Below are 21,185 nucleotides of genomic sequence, written 5' to 3' on the forward strand. Positions count from 1 at the left end.
TGTTTCACAGAGAAGCTACACTGTCACCTTCCGAGCCATCTGAAAACTGCTAGTACGGACAACTCCAAGTTGGTTTCCTATGTTTTCTTCTTATGAATTTGCACTTATTATTTTCAGCTCAAAGAAGTCCCTTTAACATTTCTTGAAATGCTGGTGTAGATGAACTCTTTTAGATTTACTTTGTCCAGAAAACCCTTTATCTTTCCTTCAGTTCTGAAAGATGACTTTGGTGGGTAAAGTATTTTCGTTGGAAGTTTATTTCCTTTCAGCACTTTGAATATATTGTGTCACTCTCTTCTGAAGAGTTTCTGCTGAAAAATCTGCTGGAGTTTTTTTGTTTGTTTTTTTTTAATACATATTATAGTTGTTGATTGCTGCTTTTAAGATTCTCTCCTTGTCTTTAACTTTTGGCATTTTAATTAGAAAGTATTTTGGTGTAGGTGACTGGGTTCACCCTATTTGGAACATTCTGGAGCAGGATGTCTGTTTCCTTCTCTGGGTTAGGGAAGTTTTCAGCCATTCTATTTCTTCGAATAAGTTTTCTACCCTTTTCTCTCTCCATCTCCTTCTGCAACAGATATAATGTGAATGTTAGTCTGTTTGATATTTTCCAATTAGTCCCTTAGGCTGTCTTCATATATTTTTTTTTCATTCTTTTTTTTACTGCTCTGATTGGGTGATCTGCAGTGCCCTGTTTTGAGTTCACGGATTCTTCTGCTTCATCCAGTCTGCTGTTGAATCTCTTTAGTGTATTTTTTGGTTCGGTTATTGCATTCTTCAGCTCTGTGACTTCCATTTGGTCTTTCTTCTATTTTCTCTTTTTTTTTGAAGTTCTCATTGTGTTTATCTATCTGTGTTATCTTCTTCCAAATTCGGAAAGCATCTTTATGATCATTATTTTGAACTTTTCATCAGGTAAATTACTTACCTCTGTTTCATTAAGGATTTTTTTTTTCCTGGAGTTTTATTTTTTCATTTGGAACACATTCCTGTTTCTTCATTTTGCTTAACTCTGTGTTTGTTTCTATGCATTAAATGAAATAGTCACCTCTCCCAGTCTTTGAAGAGTGTCTCTTGTAGGAGATGAACCTTGACATTCAGCCTTGCCCTAGTTCTTGGTTGTCTCTTGATCCTTTATTATTGTCCAAGCAACCTAATTTATTTTCAGTAATTCCAAGTTTTTGAGGATGTGCCAAGACCTGTTAGTGTCCCATAGGGGAATATCTCAGCTAGAACCTAAATCCAGGGATCCCTGGGTGGCGCAGCGGTTTGGCGCCTGCCTTTGGCCCAGGGCGTGATCCTGGAGACCCGGGATCGAGTCCCACGTCGGGCTCCCAGTGCATGGAGCCTGCTTCTCCCTCTGCCTGTGTCTCTGCCTCTCTCTCTCTCTCTCTCTCTGTGTGACTATCATAAATAAATAAAAATTAAAAAAAAAAAAAAGAACCTAAATCCAGGCTGATTGGAAGTCAGATCTTTAGGCGGCAACTTTTACATATGTATGTGTATGCAGTTCTGTGGGACCACAAGCTTACGCTTGTCGGCCACCAGAGCAGGAGATCTGAAGTTGTGCTCTGAACAACAGGGGCAAAAATCAACACTTCATACTAGTGTATAAGCTTCTTCCTGGGAGATACTGGCACGCTGTAGTGAGGGAGAGAGCGGACACAATGATAGTGTCCCTCTACCCATGCTCTGTGTGAGTATTTCTATAGCCTCTAAGGTGTATGCCAGACCTGAAGCATCAATACAAGCAAATAGGTCTCTTTTAACAGAGACGCTGGGGATGTGTTTCAGTCTGTTGTTTATGAGCTGCCCTGGGGGGTGGCACCCTACTAAGAACTGTCCCTCCAATTGTTACAGTCCTATGGGAGCCAAGAATACAGGCCCTTCTGGCCAGAGCCAGAGTGTGACCACAGCCACATGTTCACGGGGCATCCCCTCTGTAGCAGCCACAAACAGCAGGACACCATTTGTAAAAAGTGGAACACCAAACACATGTTAGAGCTTCCTTCCAAGAGACTGGTGCTCTGGATTTCAGCTGAGGGTGAGTGTGAATGTAGCACCCATCTTCTGAGATCTCTGGTCCAGTTTACAATCAGCCTTTAGATGTATATTTAATTAGCACTCTGTCCCTCAGGCCATAGCTCTGATGCTCTGCTTATGGGCCTCTTTCACAGATGGACTGAACTTCTGGGTCTCTTGCCTCTTGTACCCTGAGGGTGGTAGCTATTTAAAAACTTTTTCACCATTGGTGACAGTCTTATGAGACCTGTGAGCGTAAGCCCCACTGGCCATTGAAGCCAGGTGATGTAGATATGTTCCTTGGGACCAGCTGTAAAAATCAAGGTGCCAGGCAAGGGAACTTTTTGAGAGATTCTAGTAAGTTAGAGCAAAGCAGAGGGGGAGCACAAAGATGGTACCCAGTGGCCTCTGTTTTACTGGAAGTGTGTCCATGGGCACCTAGATGTATGCTAGACCAGAAACCTAACTCTCAGGCTGAAGATCCTGGACAAGCAAATAGGCCACTTTCTCAGAAACACTAGGGGTGTGTTTCACTCTGCTTTGTGTGCAGGGGATGGTATTCTGCAAAGAACTGTGTCCGATTGTAGAGTGCCCATGGGATCCAAGAAAGTAAGCCTCCTTGGCCCCCAGAGTGAGGCTGTCAAGGAGCACGCCTGGGCTGCAGCTGCAAAAACTGGGGTGTTTGCATAAAAGCCCCCCTTCAAGACCTAGTGGCACTGAGGACTGTGGCAGAGTGACCATGCAAAGATGCTACCTGTCCTCTAAGGAAAAAGAAAGATGGTGCCTGCTGGTTTAGCAAGCCAGAGGAAGAGCACAAAGTGGTTCCTACTTGTTAGAGGATAAAGATGGCATCCACCATGAACAGAAAAGTCTGATGTTAAAATAAATAAATAAATAAATAAAGGCATCTACTAGCTTTAGTAAGTTAGTGGAAGAACTTACCAATGGCACCCAGCAGCACCTCCTTCCCCTGAGGGTATCCCGGCAGGCCCCAGCCCCTCAGGTGACAGTCTAGGACTAGCAGATGTATTTCTTTGACGTAGAGTCTGGGTGCTTTCCAAAGAGCTCTTTCTGGGCTGCAGAATGAGTAAGTCTTAGCATGACCACATTAAGAGATGTGTCTCAGTTTGGTACAGCTCTGTGGGTCTTGTGTATCCAAGGCCAGTTGATTTTCAAAGACACGTGTTTTGAGTATAATCTCTCAGGTGTAGATATGAAAAGTTGGAGTGTCTGATGAGGGGTATGAACTTTTGGCTCCTCAGGGAGAAATTCTGGGTTTGTTAGTTCCCTCCCATTTGCAATTTACTGCACCGAAGTCAGGTTTATGGCAGGACAGCATCTGCCTCTGCCACCCATCTTGATGTGGCTAAGTCATTATTTTAGCAGGCCTTTTCTCTTTAGGTAGAAATTGGCAAGATGATTATGAAATTCATATAGAAATATAAAGGAGGTAGGTTTTGTAGAGCAGTGTTGAAGAAGAATTACAAAGTAGATAACTTACACCTCCTGATTTACTCTAATGTTGCAGTAATCAAGATTGTGATTGTGGATAAAGATACACAGGAAGATCAGTGGAACAAATTAGAGAGCTGAGAAATTATTTTTGACAAAGAAAGTAGTCCAATGGGGGGAAACAAAGGCTTTTAAACAAATAGTGCTGGAATGATTAGTCACATAGATAAAAAGTCACCTTGACTCTTTGTGTCATACACACAAAGCTTAAGATAGATCATAGATCTAAATGTAAAAGTTAAGCCATAAAACTTCTAGAAGAAAAAGTAGAGAATAGTCTAAGTGTTCTTTGGTAGGCTACAAAAAGCAACAAGTCTTAAAACTGCTAGAGATTAAAATTCATCACAATAAAATTTTTTTTGCCACCATTAAGAGATAAAATAATAACAAACATTTATCTGTAGGGGCACCTGAGTGGCTCAGTGGTTGAGTGTCTGCCTTTGGCTCTGGTCATGATCCTGGGGTCCTAGGATCGAGTCCCACATTGGGCTCCCCACAGGGAGTCTTCTCCCTCTGCCTGTGTCACTGCCTCTGTGTGTGTGTGTCTCATGAATAAATTAATAGCATCTTTAAAAAGAAAACATAAAAAAATTTATCTGTAAAGGCCTTGTATCCAGACTATATAGAGAAACCTTGCAACAATAAAAAGACATCTCCTTCAGTTGGAGAAATATTACAAGAGATACTTCATAAATGATGCTATTTGCATAGTCTGTGAGCATATTGGACTTCAATGTGTGAATTTTGGGGGAGCACATTTCAAGCCCATAACAGGATTATAAAGAAAAATTAAAAAAATATTTTTTAAGTTTTTATTTAGATTTTAGTAAACATACAGTATAATATTAGTTTTAAGTGTACAATATAGTGATTCGACACTTAAATATAACAGCCAGTGCACAAGTACTCTTCTTACTTGCCATCACCTATCTCCGTTCTGGAAACCATCAATTTGTTTTCTATAATTAAGAGTCTGTTTCTTGGATTGTCTCTTTCTCTTCCGTTTTTTCCCTTTGCTCATTTGTATTGTTTCTTAAATTACACATATAAAATCATATGGTATTTGTCTTTCTTTGACTTATTTTGCTTAGCATAATACTGTAGCTCCATCCACGTCATTGCAAATGGCAAGATTTCATTTTTTTAAGGCTGAGTAATATTCCTGTGTGTGTGTGTGTCTATACATGCAACATCTTTATTATCTCTTCATCATTCAATGGACACTTGGGCTTTTTTTTTTCTTTTTTTTTAAATTTTTTTAATTTATTTATGATAGTTACACACACAGAGAGAGAGAGAGAGGCAGAGACACAGGCAGAGGGAGAAGCAGGCTCCATGTACCGGGAGCCTGACGTGGGATTCGATCCCGGGTCTCCAGGATCGCGCCCTGGGCCAAAGGCAGGTGCTAAACCGCTGTGCCACCCAGGGATCCCAATTTATCACTTTCTTTTTAAAATACCTAGTGTTGCTAGAAGCCTTGTGGGTTTTTTGTTTATTTAAAAAGATTGTGACTTCTATATTATTATTTGATAAATTTGACATGTTACGTTTTGTAACTTAAGGTATATAGTGTGTAAACTTAAGGTATATAGTGTGTTATTTTGATACATTTATATATTGTGATATGATTGCCATTGAAGCAGTATTTATCATCTTACATCATTGTAGTACAATATTATTGTCTATATTCATTGTATTGGGCATCACATCTTTATGGCTTATTTTACTAGTGTTAAAGTTTCTACTCTTAAATACCACCAATCTTATCCCTCACTCTTATCATGTGGTAACCACTATTTTACTCTCTGTTGTCACATTTGATTTTTATATACTCCATGTTGGTGATAACATGTAGTGCTCATCTGTATCTGAGTTATCTACTTAGCATAATATACTCAAGGTCCATCCATTTTGTCATAAATTGCAGGAGATCCTCCTTTTTCATGACCAACTAATATTCCATTTTATGTGTATGCTTGTGTGTCTGTGTGTGTTTGTGTGTATCTTAAAAAAATTCTTTTAGCCATTGATGGCTATTTGAGTTGTTTCCCCATCTTGGCTATTATGAATAATGTGTGATAAAAATGGGTGTGTCTATATCTCAACAAATCCTATTTTTATTTTCTTTGGTTATAAACTTGGAAGTGGAATTACTGAATAGTATGATAGATATATTTTTAATTTTTTTGTAAAACCTCCATATTGTCTTCTGTGGTCATTGGATTTATTTACATTTATTACATTCCCACAAACAGTGTAAAAGTGTTCCCTTTCCATGACATTCTCCCTAGTACTTGTCTCTTCCTAACAGGCATGGGGTAATATCTCATTACAGTTTTTATTTTCATTTCCCTAATGATTAGTGATGTTAAGCATTTATTCATGTGCCTGGTGGTCATTTGATGTCCTCTTTGGAAAAATGGCTATTTAATTTTCCTGTCCATGTTTTAACAGATTGTGTTTTTCTTATTAAATTGTGTTCTTTATGTTTTTGTATACTAATCTCTTATCCAGTATATAGTTTGTAAATATTTTCTCTCATTTGTTAGGCTGTCATCTCATTTTTCTTACTTTTTTCTTTTGCTGTGCAGAAGCTTTGAGTTTGAGTTTGATGTAGTCTCATTTGTTTGTTGATTTTTGCCTTTGCTATTAGTGCTTTTCACATCACTTCGGTTAAATTTATTACTACGTATTTTATTGTTTCTTATGCTATCGTGATTGGGATAATTTTCTTACTTTCCCAATGTTTCATCATTAGTGTAAAGGAATGCCACGATTTCTGTAAGTTGATTTTTATAACCAACTTTAGTGAAATCATTGATTTCTTCCTATTTTTTTTTTTATGGACTCTGGGATTTTCTATATACAAGATCATAGTTAGCAAATAGTGACAGTTTTACTCCACTTTTTTCCTGATTTGGGTGCCTTTTGTTTCTTGTTATGCCTAATTGCTCTAGATAGGACTTCCAGTGCTATATATATATTTTCAAAGATTTTATTTATTCATGAGAGACAGAGAGAGAGAGGCAATGACACAGGCAGAGAGGCAGGCTCCCTGCAGAGAGGCCGATGTGGGACTTGATCACAGGACCCAGGATCACACCCTGGGCCGAAGGCAGATGCCCAGGATCACACCCTGGGCCGAAGGCAGATGTTCAACCACTGAGCCACCCAGGCATCCCTCCAGTTCTATATTGAATAGGAATAGTGAGCATAGCCAACCTCACTTTGTCTGATCTCAGAAGAAACCCTTTCCCTTTTTTTCCATTGAGTATAATGTTAGCTGTTGGTTTCTTATACATGGCTTTTATTATGTTGAGGTATGTTCCTTCCATAACAAGTCTGTTGATTTTTTTTTAATCATGAAAGGATGTTTTTTCTGTGTCCATTGAGATGAACTTATGATTTTGATCTTTCATTTTACTGATGTGGATTACATTTATTCACTTACATATGTTGAGCGATCCTTGCATCCCAGGGATAATTCCTACTTGGTTATGGTATATAATCCTTTTAATTTTTTCTTGAATTTGTTTTGCTGATATATGTTGATGATTTTTTAACGATCTATATTCATCAGAGATCGTGATCTATAGTTTTCTGGTGATGGCTGTCTGTCTATTATAGGTATCAAAGTAATACTGGCTTTGTAGAATGAGTTCAGAGTGTTTCCTCTTCCTCCATGTTTTGGAAGAGTTTGAGAAGATTTGGTGTTAATTCCTCTTTAAATGTTCGAGTAGAATTCACTAGTAAAGCTGTCTGGCCCTGGAGTTTTCTGTGTTGGAATTTTTTTGATAACCAACTCAATCTCATGACTTACTACTGGTCTATTCAGATTTATATATTTCTTCCTAATTCAGCCCTGGTAAAATCTTGTGTGTTTCTAGAATGTACCCATTTCTAGGTTGTGTAATTTGTTGGCATATAATTATCTATTATAATTGTAATTTTGTATTTCTGTAATACCGATTGTAATGTCTCCCTTTTTATTTCTGATTTTATTTATTTGAGTCTTCTTTCCTTTTTTCTTAATCTAGTTAAAGGTTTGTCAGTTTTTGATCTTTTCAGCAAACCAGCTTTTAGTTTCTTTGATCCTTTCTGTTGTTTTTCTGGTCCCTATTTTATTTATTTCTGCTGTAATTTTTATTATTTCCTTCTCCTATCTGGGCTTAAATTAGTTACACTTTTTATAGTTTCTTAAGGTGGAAAGTTAGATTGTTTATTTGAGATCTCATTTTTTAACATGGATTTATTGTTACAAGCTTTCCTCTCAGAACTACTTTTGCTTATTCCACAAAATTTGATACATTATATTTTTGTTTTCATTTGTTTTGCCATAGCTTTTTATTTCCTTTTTGATTTCTTCTTTTAATCCTTGTTTGTTTAGAAATGTGCTGTTTAGTTTACACATTTTTGAAGATACAATCACTTTCTTCTTATTCATTTGTAATTTTATACCTATGATCATAGAAGATAGTTGGTAGGATTTCAGTGTTCTTAAATTTGGTAATGTTAGTTTTTGGCTTATTATATGATGTATCCTGGAGAATGTTCTATGTGCACTTGAGAAGAATGTATATTCTGCTGCTGTAGATTGGAATCTTCTATATATGTCTGTTCAGTTTGTTTATTCTAAAATATGGTTCCATTCCAATGTTTCTTTGATTTTCTGTCTGTATAATACTACTGTGAATAGTGGGGTATTGAAGTCCCCTACTTATTGTATTGTTGTCTATTTCTCTCTTAAGATCCTGTTAGTATTTTTTTTTTAATTTTTTTTATTTATTTATGATAGTTACAGAGAGAGAGAGAGAGAGAGGCAGAGACACAGGCAGAGGGAGAAGCAGGCTCCATGCACCGGGAGCCTGATGTGGGATTCGATCCCGGGTCTCCCGGATCGCGCCCTGGGCCAAAGGCAGGCGCCAAACCGCTGCGCCACCCAGGGATCCCTCTGTTAGTATTTCCATATTATGTTTTGGTGCTCAGATGTTGGGAGCATATATGTTTATGGTTGTTATATCTTCTGTTTATTATTAACATATAGTGTATTATTAGTTTCAGAGGCAGGGTTTAGTGATCCATCAGCTGCATATAACTCTCAGTGTTCATTACAAGTACCCTCATTAATGCCTATCACCCAATTACCCTATTCCCCTACCCATCACCCCTCCAGCAACCCTCAGTTTGTTTCCTATAGTTAAAAACCTCTTACGGTTTGTCTCCCTGATTTCATCTTTTTTATTTTTCCTTCTTCCCCTATGATCCTTTGTTTTGTTTGTTAAATTCCACATACGAGTGAAATCATATGGTAATTGTCTCTCTGACTGACTTATTTCACTTAGCATAATACCTTCTAGTTCCATTCATGTCTTTGCAAATAGTAAAAGTTCATTTTTTGATGGCTGAGTAATATTCCACTGTATATATAGACCACATCTTTTTTATCCATTAATTTATCTATCCATGGATATCTGGGCTCTTCCCATAGTTGGGCTGTTGTAGACATTGCTTCTATAAACATTGGGGTCCAGGTGCCCCTTTGGATGACTATATTTTTATCCTTTGGGTAAATACCTAGTAGGACGATTTCAGGGTCATAGGATAGCTCTATTTTTAGCTTTTTGAGGTACTTCCCTGCTATTTTCCAGAGTGGCTATCCTAGCTTGCATTCCCATCAGCAGTGTAAGAAGGTTCCCGTTTTCTCTGCATCTTCACCAATATCTGATGTTTTCTGACTTACAAATTTTAGCCATTCTGACCAGTGGGAGGTGGTATCTTATTGTGGTTTTGATTTGTATTTCTCTGATGCCGAGTGATGTGGAGCACTTTTTCATATGTCTGTTGGCCATTTGTATGTCTTCTTTGGAGAAATATATCTTTTAAGTGTCCTGCCCATTTCTTGACTGGATTTTTTTTGTTTTGTGGTTTTTTTTTTTTTTTTTTTTTTTTATATGGAGTTTGCTAAGTTCTTTTTAGATCTTGGGTGCTAGCTCTTTATCTGATATGTCATTTGCAAATATCTTCTCCCATTCTGTAGGTTGCCATTTAGTTTTGTTGACTATTTCCTTTGCATGGAAAAGCTTATCTTGATAGTCTCAATAGTTCATTTTTGCCTTTGGAGATGTGTCTAGGAAGAAGTTACTGCAGCCAGGGTCACAGAGGTTGCTGCCTGTGTTCTCCTCTAGGATTTTGATGGATTTCTGTTTCACATTTAGGTCTTTCATTTTGAGTTTATTTTTGTGTATGGTATAAGAAAGTGGCCCAGTTTCGCTCTTTTGCACGAAGGTGTCCAATTTTCTCAACATCATCTGTTGGAGGAGACTTTTTTCCATTGGATATTCTTTCCTGCTTTGTGGAAGATTAGTTGACCATAGAGTTGAGGATCCATTTCTGGGTTCTCTATTATTTTTCATTGATCTATGTGTCTGTTTTTGTGCCGGTACCCTGTCTTAATGATTACAGCTTTGTAATATAGTTTGAAGTTTGAAATTGTGATTTCATCAGCTTTGGTTTTCTTTTTCAACATTCCTTTGGTTAATTGGATTTTTTTTTGGTTTCATACAAATTTTAGGTTTATTTGGTCCAACTCTGAAAAAAAAATATTAATGGTATTTTGATAAGGATTGCATTGAAGGTGTAGATTGCTCTAGGTAGCATAAACATTTTAACAATATTTGTTCTTCCAGTTCATGAGTATGGGAATATTTTTCATTTCTTTGTATCTACCTCAATTTCTTTCATAAGTGTTCTATAGTTTTCTGACTATACCTTTACATCTTTGGTTAGGTTTACTCCTGGGTATCTTAATGGTTTTTGGTGTAATTGTAAACGGGATCAGTTCCTTGATTTCTCTTTCTTCTGCCTCATTGTTATTGTATAGAAATGCAGCTGATTTCTTTGTATTGATTTTATATCCTGCCACATTGCTAAATTCCAGTGTCAGTGCTAGCAATTTTTTAGTGGAGTCTTTTGGGTTTTTTACATAAAATGTCATTTCACTTGCGAAGAGTGAGAGTTTGACTTCTTTGACAGTTTGGATGCCTTTTGTTGCTTTTTGTTGTCTGATCACTAAGGCTAGTATACTTCCAGTACTATGCTGAACAACAGTGGTCAGAGTGGACATCCCTGTCATGTTCCTGACCTTAGGGGAAAAGCTCTCAGCTTTTCCCCATTGAGGAAAATATTTGCTGTGGGTTGTTTGTATATTGCTTTTATAATGTTGTGTTCTTCCGATTGCTACTTGGCAGAGAGTTTTAATCAAGAAAGGATGCTGTATTTTGTTACTTGCTTTTTCTGCATCTATTCAGATGCCCATATGGTTCTTGTTCTTTCTTTTATTAACTTGGTATATCACATTGATTTGTGGTTGTTGAACTACCTCTATACCACTTGGTCATGGTGAATAATCTTTTCAGTGTACTCTTGTATGCTACTGGCTAGTCTCTTGGTGAGAATTTTCACATCCTTGTTCATCAGGGATATTGGTCTGTAAAATTCTTGTTTTAAGTGGTATCTTTGTCTGGTTTGGGGATCAAGGTAATGCTGGCCTCATAGAACAAATTTGGAAGTTTTCCTTCCATTACTATGTTTTGAAACACCTTCAGAAGAATAGGTACTAAGTCTTTAAATGTTTGGTTGAATTCTGCTGGGAAGGCATCTGGTCCTGGATTCTTGTTTGTTGGTAGATTTTGGGTAACTGCTTCACTTTCATTGCTGATTATAGGCTTGTTCATGTTTTCTAGTTCCTCCTGTTACAGTTTTTGTATATGTTTCTAGAAATGCATCCATTTTTTCCAGATTGACTAATTTGTTGGCATATAGTTGCTTATGTTTTTTTAATTGTATTTCTTAGGTGTTGGTGTGATCTTTCCTTTCATTTTTGATTTTATTAATTTGGTTCCTTTCTCTTTTCTTTCTGATAAGTCTGGCCTAGGGAATTTATTGATATTATTAATTATTTCAAAGTAGCACCTCCTACTTTTGTTGGTCTGTTCTATGTTTTTTGTGGTATCTGTATCATTGATTTCTGCTCTAGTCTTTATTCTCTTCTCCTGCTTGGTTTAGGCTGTATTTGCTCTTCTTTTTCTAGGTCCTTTAGGTGTAAGGTTAGGCTGTGTATATGAGACTTTTCTTGTTCTTGAGAAAGGCCTGTATAGCTATAAAGATCCCTCTTAGGGCCACTTTAGGTGTAAGGTTAGGTTGTGTATTTGAGACTTTTCTTGTTCTTGAGAAAGGCCTGTATAGCTATAAAGATCCCTCTTAGGGCCACCTTTGCTGCATCCCAAGGTTCTGAACTATGGTGTTTTCATTTTCATTTAATCCCATGAATGTTTTTAATTCTTCTTTAATTTTCTGGTTGACTCATTCACTCTTTAGTAGGATACTCTTTAAGCTCCTTGTATTTGTATTCCTTCCAAATTTTCTCTTGTGATTGTGTTCATTTTAAGGCACTGTGTTCTGGAAAGATGCTTGTAACAATTTTGGTCTTTCACATTGGTTGAGACCTGATTTGTGACCTAGTATGTGATCACATCTGGAGAATGGTCTATGTGCACTTGAGAAGAATGTGTATTCTGTTGCTTTAGAATGAAATGCTCTCAATATATGTTAAATCCATTTGGTCTAGTGTGTCATTCAAAGCCGTTGTTGCCTTGTTGATCTTCTGCTTGTCCATTGCTTTGAGTGGGGTGTTAAAGTCACCTAGTATTATGGTATTATTATCAATGATTTTCTTTAATTTTGTTATTAATTGGTTTATATATTTGGCTCCTTCCAAGTTAGAGCTATAAATATTTATAATGTCAATTCTTGTTGGGTGGACCCTTTTTTATGACATAGTGTCCTTCTTTATCTCTTTTTACATTCTTTGTTTTAAAAACTCTAATTTGTCTGATCTAAGCATTTCTCTCCCAGCTTTCTTTTGATGTCCATTAGCATGATAAATGGTTTTCCACCCCCTCATGTTAAATCTGGAGGTGTCTTTGGGTCTGAAATGGGTCTCCTAAAAAAAAAATAATAAAATAAAATAAAATAAAATAAATAATAAAATAAAATAAAATAAAATAAAATAAAATAAAATAAAATAAAATAAAATAAAATAAAATGGGTCTCCTGTAGACAGCATATCATTGGGTCTTTTTTTAAAATCCAATCTGATACCCTATGTCTTTTAATTGGAGGTTTGAGTCCATTTACATTCAGAGTAATTATTGAATGATAAGAATTTAGTGCCATTATAATTCCTGTAACGTCACTGTTTCTGTTGCTTTCTGGTCTTTGTTACTTTTGGACTCTCTCTTTGATCAAAGGATCCCCTTTTATATTTCTTGCAGGGCTGGTTTAGTGTTCAGAATTTCCTTTAGTTTTTCTTTGTCCTGGAAACTCTTTATCTCTTATATTACTAATGACAGCCTTACTGAATGAAGTATTCTTATCAGCATATTTTTCCCATTTGAACATTGATCATCTCATGTCAGTCTTTTGTGCCTGCCAGGTCTTTGTTGACAGGTCTGCTACCAACCTTATGTTTCTACCCTTGGAGGTTAAAGACCTTGCACTGAGCTGCTTTCAGGGTTTTCTCTTTATCTTTGAAATTTGCGAACTTCACTATCATTTGTTGAAATAATGACCTTTATTTATTGATTTTAAGGCAGTTATTCGTGACTCCTGTACTTGAATGTCTGTTTTTAGCTATAATTTGTCAAATAAACCTTCTCCACCCCCCCAACTCTTCATCTACTAGAACCCCTGTTATTCAGATATTTTTTTTAAAGATTTATTTATTTATTTATGATAGGCATAGAGAGAAAGAGAGGCAGAGATTCAGGAGGAGGGAGAAGGAGGCTCCATGCTGGGAGCCTGATGCGGGACTCGATCCCGGGACTCCAGGATCGCGCCCTGGACCAAAGGCAGGCGCTAAACCGCTGAGCCACCCAGGGATCCCCCCCTGTTATTCAGATACTATTTCACTTTATGGAATCATTGATTTCTCAAAGTCTCTGTGGTAATCCAGTAGTTGTTTTTCTCTTTTTCAGCTTCTGTATTTTTCATCATTTGTCTCTATATCAGTGACTGTCTCTTCTGCCTCATTTATACTCACCGGTAAACCCTCAGTGCCTGACCACATCCCAGTAATAGCATTTTCAATTTCAGCCTGGTGAGATTTTAGTTCTTTTATTTCTACAGCAATGGAGTCTCTAGTGTCTTCTATCCTTTTTTTCCAAGCCCAGCTAGTATCTTTATAACCATTATTTTTAATTCTAGTTCAGACGTCTTACTTATATCTATATTGATTAAACCCCTAGAAGAGAGTACTACCTTCTGTTCTTTCTTTTGTGGTGAATTTCTTATTCTAGTCTTTCTGTCCTGAAAAGAAGAAAGGAAAGAAGAAAACCCAGCAATAATAATAATAACAATAAAAACTTCAAAAAGTGTTTCAGGTGTATGCTGTTTTTACTCCACTATTGTGTTTGGCTGCTCTTTCCCACCGGTCCTTTACAACATTCCTTATTGCTTATAGTGCAGAGTGTTTGGACGTTTATGTAGGTGTGCTTTGCTTTGTTTATTCATGTTAAATCTGTAAAGGAAAAAAGAAAAACAAAAGCCTCAAATAGGATAAGAGAATAGTAAATGGAACAAAAATGCATACAAACAGACAAACAATAAAGTATAAGTCTGATTCTAAAAAATAGGAAGAAGGAAGGAAATAAGATTAGGGAATGAAGAAAAGAAAAAAATAAGTCTTATCCCAAAAAAATAAGAAAAAGAAACAAATGAACCAGCAAATGAACAAAAGATTATAAGCCAATTTAAAAAAAGAAAAAATACATAAAATAAAGGATATAGAATAAATAAGATATAGAAAAATATTTTTAAAAATTCAAGAAAATTAAGTAAAGAAAAAAAGAGGCCTGGTTCGATTTCCATCAATAACTGATATATTAGAGCTTTCTTTGATCAGTAAATGTGGTAGACATGGGCAGCTTTGTTGGTCTTCTGTTGGAGAGGCCTGCTGGGCTGGCTTACAAGCCTACTTGCCCTTTTAAAGATGCTTTTGCCAGGGACAGGGGTGTGACATTTAGGGTAAGGGACTTCAGACTCCACTGGAATTGCTGTGTTTTTCCCTGAAGTCCCAGTGTGCTTGTGGGCAGGAGGAGTGAGTGGTGGTAGAAGAGGTAGAGTTGGTGTCACCCTGCCCTCTTATACCTGGGAAGCAGTGCTCTTGGCTGCCACTGTTCGGGAGGCCCTCTTAGGAAAGTGAACAATCTTCTGTGTCCCAGGATTTCGTGAGTTCCTTGTGCTACACTGCCTTTGCCTGGGCCATAGGGTGGCCCAGAGCCACAGATTCCCTGTATTTTATCTCTGGTTGTGGTGATTCAGTCCAGTTTTAAGGGACCTAATAATGTGCAGGCTCACTCCTGTCCCTTCTCTGATGTACCTAGCACCGATGTTCTGAGACATGCAGAGGCTAGAGTTTATTGTAATGTTCTGTGAAGAGCTGGAACCAGGTTACTGGCCATTTGCACTCAACTAAATCCCCTATTCCCTAATGTCCCAGGAAAGCTGTTGCAGAGGCTTCAATCTGTTGTGGCGGACAGCGAAGAGGGGCAGCCAGGTTATCTACAGTCTGCTCTCATCTCTGTGCTCTTCTCAGTTCACTGCAGGAAAGCAGCGGTTTGGAGGACCCACAGTGGTTTAAGCCTGTTGTGTCTCACAGTGAAAATTTGTTGAGTGTTTTTTGCCCTCTGTGCTACTCTGACCTGGCTGTTGAGCACTGCCCAATGGCTCTCTGGCTGTCCTTTTGTCCTTGAAGAGGCAGCATATGCTCTTCCAAATGCCCTCTGGGAAGGAGAACAATCTCTCCATGTGTGACTCGGGATCTCCTTACTGCAGCTTATTGTGCTGTCACAACCTGCTGTGCTTTCTCCCACTTTTCCCCTCTTCCTGACTTTGCTCTGTAAAACTGCTTGCCTTCCCTTTGCAACCCCACAGCTTTCCTCTCTCCCAGTTTAGGGCTCTGAACCTCGATATCTGCCTTGTTCTCTCTCCAACTGGGAAGATTGTTTCCTTAATCCTCCATTCATCGTCCTAGTTCATCTTCGAAATAGTTGAACATTGACATAGCTGTAATTGAAGGACTGGGCAACCTCAGGGTCCCCCTACTACATTGCCACTTGACTGCTCCCCTTCACTCTCTATCTGCATGCATGTTTCGGTCTGAAATGAGTTTCTTCTAGGCAGCATATAATGTAGATGGAACTTGTTTTTATTTTTTTAAATCTACATTATCACCCCATGTCTTTGATTGGAGGGCTTATTCCCTTTATAGTCAAAGTAATTATTGATAGCTATGTGTTTATTGTAATTCTGTTAACTTGTTTTATGGCAGTTTTTATACTTTTTTCTTCTTTTCTTCTCTCATGATTAGTTAGCTTTCTTTAGTAATATATTTGGATTCTTTTCTCCTTATTTTTTTGCATATGTATTGTTTTTTATTTGTGGTTACCGTTTGGTTTGTGGCATAACATCTTCTGCATGTAGAAGTCTATATTAAGTGGATGGTCGGTTAACTTTGAATCCATTCTTTATTCCTTACCTCCTCCATGTTTTAGGTATATGGTGTCATACTTTATATCCTTTTATTTTGGGAGTCCTTTAACAGATTTTTACAGATATACTTATTTTTACTGCTTTTGTCTTTCCTGCTTTCCTTACTCTTGCTTATGTTCTTTCTTTTCCACTGAAAGAGTCCTCTTTAATATTTTTTTGTAGGGTTGGTTTATTGGTCATGAATTCCTTTAACTTTTGTTTGTCTAGGAAACTCTTTATCTTTTCGTCTACTCTGAATGATAGCTTTGATGGATAAAGTTTTATTGGCTGCAGATTTTTTTCCTTTCAGCACTTTGAATATATAATTCTACTTGCTTTTGGTCTGCTAAGTTTCTTCTGAAAACTCAACTTATAACCGTATGTGGTTTCCTTTGTATGTAACTGCTTTCTTTTCTCTTGCTGTTTTTCAGATTCTCCCTTTATCATTACTTTTTGCCCTCTTAATTATTATGTGCCTTGTTATGGACCTCCATGGATTCATCTTGTTGGAGTATCTCTGAGCCTTTTGGACCTGGATTTCTGTTTCATTACTCAGATTTTGGGAAGTTTTCAGCTATTATTTCTTCAAATTTCTGTCCCCTTTTCTTTCTCTTCCTCTTCTGGAATCACTGTATTGCAAATGTTATTAGACTTGATAGTGTTGCTGAGTTTCCTAAGTCTATTCTTATTTTGTGTAATTTTTTTTTTCTCACATGCTTTGCTTGATTACTTTATTCTCTCCTCCATGTCACTGGTAAATTCTTCTTTGACTAGAGTACTGTTTATTCCATCTAGTGTATTTTAAACTTCATTTATTTATTTTTCTTATTGTGTTCTTCATCTCTGATTCTTTTTTATGTCATTGTTAAAGGTCTCACTGATGTCCTCCAGTCTTTTCTCAAGTCCAGGGAGTATCTTTATGTTCATTATTTTACATTCTCTTCAGGCATATTACTTATCTCAATTTCACTTAGGTCTCTTGCTGTAATTTTGTCCTCTTCTTTCATTAAAGACATATTCCTTTGTCTTCTCATTTTGTCTCAATCTCTGTGTGTGTTTCTCCATGTTAGGAAAGATAGCTACATCTCCTACACAGGAAAGTAATGGCCTTATGAAGAAGTTATATAGTACCCTGCTATGTTGTGTCCCTTGTTTACCACAAGTTGATACTTCAGGTATGTCTCATGTATGATGCATGTGCCTTACTATTGTGACTGATCCATTTTTTTTGTTGTTGTCTGCAAGAGCTCTTTTTGCTCGTTGTGGTCAGTATTTGTTCCCTGTGGTGTTAATGAGCCAGTCTGAGGATGCCTTGGGTGTGAGTTGAGTCAGAGTAGACATTTGCCAGAGTTGCAGTATCACCAAATTGCATAGTACTTTCCCTGTCTTGTCCCCTGACATTGCATTGATGTGCATGCAGGATTTTTAGTCAGACCAATTGTGTGCCTCCATCCCACTGCTGGAACCTTTGACTGACTGGTGTGTGCTTATCTTTCCTTCTCTCTGGGACAGGAGTCACTTTGGAGTGGTGCTGGCCAATGTAGGGGCTGTTTGCATACTGTATGGGCTCTAGCCAAGTGCATATTGGGGAGAGTTGATTGAAGGAAGCCCAGTTTCTGGGGGTAGGGTGGGGTGGTGGTGGATGTGATTGGGGTTGATTTGGGTTGGACTGGGTGACAGTGCTAGGAAGCTTTGTACACTGCTGTTCCTTTGTGGGAGTGGACCTGTCATGCCCAGAATGAGACAGGCTGTCCAGACAGGGGGATTGATAGAAGCACATTATGGTGGTAGGATGGGCAGCGCATAGGGCAGCAGTGCTAAGTTATATAGTAAGTCCTAAAGGTGGCCATATGTTTACACTGGTGGGCTGGGTAGGGAGTGGTTAGGGTTGGGGTGGGGAAATGGCACTTGCAATTCCTTTGTTACTGGAGATATTCCCAGCAATTTCTTTCCCCTCCAGGTCAGGCTCTGAGATCGCTATAGTAAATGACTCTTAGGCACCTTTCCAACTGCTGCTTCTGTGCTGCATCTCCATGGACTATTTATTGTGTTGTCTTTTTAAGGACAGTGGCTCAGTTTCTTTTTGCTCTCAGTTCTCCCAGAGCCAAGCCAGCTGATTTTTTAAACTTCCAGATTTCAAATACCACTGGTTGTAAGAACTAATGATATTTGGCACCCCTGATTTTCACATCCAAATGATATGGGGATTTGTCTTCCCCATGTGGGTGCCCTGTTATGAGGTCTTTTTCTTCTCCCTTTCCACACCCCTGTGTTCCCCTGGCTCCAGTCCTGCAAGTCTGTTTAGCTTCCCATGGTGTCTCTCTCCTTCTTACTCTTTTCAGTGTGGCCTTTTCTCTACATTTAGTTATGGAGCTTATTCACCCAGTCTTGGGATCATTTTCTGGGTTCTTTACAGTGGTGTGAATGGTCCCTAGCTGTTATCCGTGGGCCAGGGTTAGCCTAGATCCTTCCTACCCCACCATCTTCCCCAAAGCCCCTATACCATTATTTTTTGTTTGAGGGTTTTTACAATTTTTTATTCTTTCTTTTTTTTTTTTCTGATTTCTTTTGAATGAAAGTGATGCTTTCCATTTGTAACATATAATTCCTTTAAGGATTTTCTCTATTTTTAGATTCTCAGAGATTACTCTGATGTTCACTATATACAACTTAATGTAGCTGTGTATCCCTCTGATATATAATAATTTTACTCCAGTGAGATAGAAATAATAACTCCTATATCTCTATTCTCTCTCACACTTCTTTGTGCTATTATTGTTATGTGTATTATCTGTATATGTTAAAAACTTTTTAATGCATTGTTACAATTATAAATATAGTTCTACGTCTTTTATAGAAGTGGAGAGAAGAAAGGAGGGCAAGTGTATATTTATAAGGAGGCATATGATCTTTCTTGTCATTTCTTATTGTTTTCGAGGGAATCATGTTATCATCTGGTGAATATTTCCTTTATTTAGTACAGCTTTGTTGGCACCTACGTCCTTTGTATTATTGACAGATACGTTACGTTTCTATGTTTTAGGTGTAGCAGTACAATTATATACATATTGTATTATGCATTTGGTTTTCAAATTAGTTAAGAGAAAGAATACACATATTTTTCATAAATTAGGTAATTTCATTTACTGTATTTTTTTCTTGTGGATTTGTGTGGATTCTGAGGTCACTTGCTTTCAGCCTTAATATCTTCTATTAATACATTTTGTAAGGTGGATCTGTTACCATTGATCATTTTTCGTTTACCTGAGAATACTTTATTTTACCTTCATTTTTGATAGATTTACTGCATATATAAAAATTTTGGTTGGCAGTTTTTTTTTTTTTTAATTTACCACTTGTAGTGTGTCACCACTCTTCTAGTCTCCTTGGTTTCTAATGAAAGGTTGGATCTTAATCTTATGAGGGTTCACTTGCATATGATAGTGATTGTTCTTTTATTGCATTTAGGGTTTTTTTTCTTTCAACATTTTTAGTATGATGTATCTGGATTTGGATCTCTTTTTGTTTATCCTATTGGAGTTTCTTGAGCTTTCTACATATGTAGGTTTTTATTTCTTTATTAAATCTGGTAAATTTGTAGCCATTTTTTTCTTGGAATTTTTACTTTTTTTCCTGCTCCTTCATCTCCTTTCTCTCGTGTACTCCCATTACTGGTATGTTGATGTACTTAAAAGAGTCCCATATTTTTTCATAGAGTTTATTTTCATTTTTTAATTTGGTCTTCATAATCTTTTTTATTCAAATTCATCAATTCATTCTTTTTCCAGCCTCTTTCTATTGGTAAGCCCTTCTGGTCAGTTATTGTGTTTTTCTTTCTTTTTTTTTTTTTTTTAAAGATTTTATTTATTTATTCATAAGAGAGAGAGAGAGGCACATGCAGAGGGAGAAGCAGGCTCCACGCAGGGAGCCTGACATGGGACTCGATCTGGGGTCTCCAGGATCACGCCCTGGGCTGAAGGCGGCACTAAATCGCTGAGCCACCCGGGCTGCCCTCTGTTTTTCATCTGTAGAATTTGTTTGGTTGTACTTTATAATTTATCTTTAGTGATATTCTTCATTTGATGAAACATTGTCATCATACCTACCTTTATATTTCAAAAGTTGAAATAGAATTCAAAGACAAAAAGTTTTCTCTTTTAAAATGTACAGTTCAAAGGTATTTGGCTGTATTTATAAGGTAAGGTTATACAACTATCACCACTTTCTAATGCTAGAACATTTTTATCAGCTCAGAAAGAAACCCCATACTCCTTAGTAGTGAATCCCCATTCTACCTTTTCATTTTTCCTGGAACTCTCTAATGTATATTAAGTCTCTGAATTTGTTTAGTCTAAACTTTTCATGTAAATGAAATTATAAAATATGTGGTCTTTTGTGTCTGGATTCTTTCACTAAGCATGATTTCAGGGGTCATCCGTGTTATAGCAGGTATTAGTACTTCACTCTTTGTGGCTGAGTAATTCTCCTTTTGTATAGATATACTGTTTTTTTTTTTTAATTCTATTTATCAGTTCATCTACATTTGGATTTTCTTCTATTCTTGACTATTAGGAATACCACTTCTTGTAACTCAGGTACCAGATTTTCTATGAACATCTGTTTCATGTTATATATCTACCTAGAAATGGATTGCTGGTTCATGTGGTTATCATATGTTTAACATTTTTGAAACCTTCAGACTGTTTTTGAGTGGCTGTACAATGTTACTTTCCCACTAGCAATTTATGAGTGTTCTGGTTTCTCCACATCCTTGATAAAGCAGCCATTGACCACTTTCCAAGGCTTAAAAAAAAAAAGAAAAAAAAAAAACCTTCTTAGTGGGTATGAAGTGGTATCTTATTTTGATTTTGATTTGCATTTCCCTAATGGCTAATGATATTTAGCTAGTTGCTTTACATGTACTTATTGACCACTTGTTTGTCTTCTTTGGGTAAATGTCTGTTCAAATATTTTATATTTGGCTTATTTGGTTTTGTTGAGTTATACGAGTTCTGAATATATCATGTATATAAATAAGTTTAATTAGATTCATTATTTGCAGA

General features: G+C 37.1%; 1 protein-coding gene across 6 annotated transcripts in view; it reads left to right on the forward strand.

Annotated features, from left to right (window-relative positions):
• SPIDR (scaffold protein involved in DNA repair) overlaps positions 1 to 21,185 on the forward strand; it is a 431,589-nt gene that overhangs the window by 45,075 nt on the left and 365,329 nt on the right. The window lies entirely within an intron of this gene.

This window comes from Nyctereutes procyonoides, unplaced genomic scaffold (assembly GCF_905146905.1).
Source record: "Nyctereutes procyonoides isolate TBG_1078 unplaced genomic scaffold, NYPRO_anot_genome, whole genome shotgun sequence".
Lineage (NCBI taxonomy): Eukaryota > Metazoa > Chordata > Mammalia > Carnivora > Canidae > Nyctereutes > Nyctereutes procyonoides.